Source organism: Nicotiana sylvestris, chromosome 1 (genome assembly GCF_000393655.2).
Source record: "Nicotiana sylvestris chromosome 1, ASM39365v2, whole genome shotgun sequence".
Classification (NCBI taxonomy): Eukaryota; Viridiplantae; Streptophyta; class Magnoliopsida; order Solanales; family Solanaceae; genus Nicotiana; species Nicotiana sylvestris.
Window position 1 is genome coordinate 73,473,155 of NC_091057.1, and position 2,918 is coordinate 73,476,072.

The window sequence follows — 2,918 nt, forward strand, 5'->3', positions numbered from 1 at the left end:
TATCGTTTTACTACCCAATTCCTCCCCTTAATTGTTATATAAGCGCTTTTAATTGAACGAACTCTATGCGTGCATTACCTGTCCCTTCCTTGTGGCCCTAGAGGTATTTAGGACCTCTAATTTATGTAGTTCCAAACTTTCCTAAGGTACTTAAAGGAGAAAGATCTAGGCTACAATCAAAATAATTAGGATTGTCAAGTAAAGAACAATTAAGGTGGCTCACGTTTACCTCCACAAAAAGCAAACAACGGCACGTCTCAAACAGCAATATTTCAGACATTTCCAAAGGTCCTAGAGCAGGATATCTAGGTGAGCAAATAGAATGTATGCAACATCGTGTTAAAGCGTAGTGAGAGAGACCTAATCAGTTTGCCTACTGATTTCTTTAGACATGTTGAATCTAGGACATTCACAAAAGCATAGTTTTACTGCTAGCAGTATTTTAGTCGCCCTACGGGCTTGCCTATGCGTGTAACAATGATGTCCTATGAGCATGGTATCTAATCATTAATCAGGAGTGCAGTAAACCAATAAACAATTTTAAGCAGGCGGTTTGGATCCTATAGGCATGTTGTCTAGGCGTAATGACTTGTTTTAGACTTATAGAATGGTAGCAAATGCAGAAATTGATTTAGGATCCTATAGGCATGGCATCTAAATGCAGCAATTAGCTTTTCAAAACCTTATCAACATGCAAAACTAATCTAAACTTGTCGGCATATAGAGATTGATTTACAGGCATGGTGTCTAAAATGCAAAATCGATTTTTAAACTCTATAGGCATGGTATCTAGAATGCAAGATTGATCTTTTTCGAACCCTAAAGGCATGGAATCTAAATGGACAAACATTGCGATAACTTATAAGCATAGTTTATAAGTAAAACAAATATTACTACACCTACAGGCATAATATCTAATGCAAATAGATAACCCTAAGAACATGGCCTCTAATGCAAGCAAATAATTAGAATAACCCTAAAGACATGATTTCTACCACAATTTCCCCAAAATTATATAAGAATCCCTCCTTTTTACTAATTTCCCCAATATATGTTTACAAGGATTATTACAGACCATAGAACAAATGAATTACAAAATAAACCAAGTTGTGCTATAGGATCCTGAATATGCCCAACATGAACCTGGAAATTCCAGGCCTTCAAATAGTCCCAAGTACCATATCTCATAGTGCAAGAGAGAGTACCCTGATGTGTCAAATATTCCCAAGGGCCTCAGGGACCCCGGGCAGTGTTCACACCAAGGTCCTCTTGAAATACCAACACCTTGTGAAGTGTGGAGTGGCCAACCCTAGTGTGTCAAAGTTCAGAGGGGTCTCATTGACTCCAAAGTAATGCTCACACTGGAGGGGCAGGACCCTAGATGTTTTAAGAATTTTGAACTGAAGATAGTGCTTGAAAGAGTGGAAAACAGTTTTAAAAAATAGTTCAGAAGTAAAATAATTCAGAGGTGAGCATAGTTTAATAGGGGGAAAAAATTAGGAGTGAAAATAGTTTTAAAAGTGAAGGCAATGTTAGAAGTGTGAAACAGTTTAGAGGTAAGGACATATCAAGAGTGAAAAATAGTTTAGGAAATATTTTAAACAAAGGTTCAGCAAACCAAAAAATACACACAGAACATAATCATAAAACATCAAAGCAAAGACTCTCATTCATCTTAGTTTATTAACTGTTACTAGATGAGCATATAGTCACATGAAAAGGGGTAGCAACGCTTAGGAATAATGTTGGTCAGAGGTGAACATAAGATAGAAGGGACACCCTAGTGAAGAAGAAATAAGCATGAGTCTGATTCATATGGAAACACAGAAGTCTAGGTAAAGTAGGAATAAATAGATTGAGAGCAGGACACACATGGGTTCAATCAGGCAGAAGTAAACATATTATTGTTGTCAACATAGAAGTAAACATGTAATTACAGTAGACACATAGGTTCGATTAAAACAGAAATAGACATGCTAATTATAAAGAAACATATAGGTTAAGTTGAATAGCAGGAAATATGTAGCCTAATTGAATGGCAGTACACATGCTGGCTAGGAATAATGAGCATGAATCACATAGGTCTAGTTAAAGATAAACAAGTTGATGTTAAAGATCCTACCGATTTAGTAACATAAAATGGACATGTTGGGAATAGGAAGTACACAAATCAAATCATACGGAGGTTTGCATGATAGTAAAGTGGGAGCATAAAGTTAAAGAAGAAGAAGCAGAAGGTAAAGTAGGCAGGATTCAACATCCTAGTCTGGGCTTTCAGCTGACTGGACAAACAATGAACACAAGTAGTAGAGAGAAATGAGAGCAATGTTTGTAAGTGAGTGTGTTTTTTGTAAACTACTGTCTAAGTTTAAAGAAATCAAAATGAGAGTTTATATAGCACTTAGTAAGGTAGGACAAATAAGGTAAAGAATAAATCAGAGTTCATAAAATAGGGTAACCAGAATAAATCAATCAGTTAATTGGGGACTTGACTCGATCAATTTCCACAGAAGAATCCGGAAAGGACCCCCTTAAATTGGGGGAGTCCCTTAATGATTCGGATAGGGATTCAAATAAGGCAAACAAATCAATCATGTACCATATAGGAGTCAATTAGATCCATAAATCATACTAATAGTCTAATTAAGGCAAGCAATACTAACTAAAGTCACAAATAAGGAAAATAGGTAAATCACAGAGAAGTACTGATTTTAACGGACGAATTGGTTCAAATCCTTAATGGAAATCAATTAAGTAGAAATAAATCCCAAAGAATACTAGTTTTAATAGAAAAAAATTTCACAACTAAAGAATAGAGTTAGTCAGTACAACGGGTTAACAGAAATAAACACAATAACGAAAAAAATGAAGAAATCAGTGTCACAAACAGGAACATCTAGGGTTTAAACCTATACATG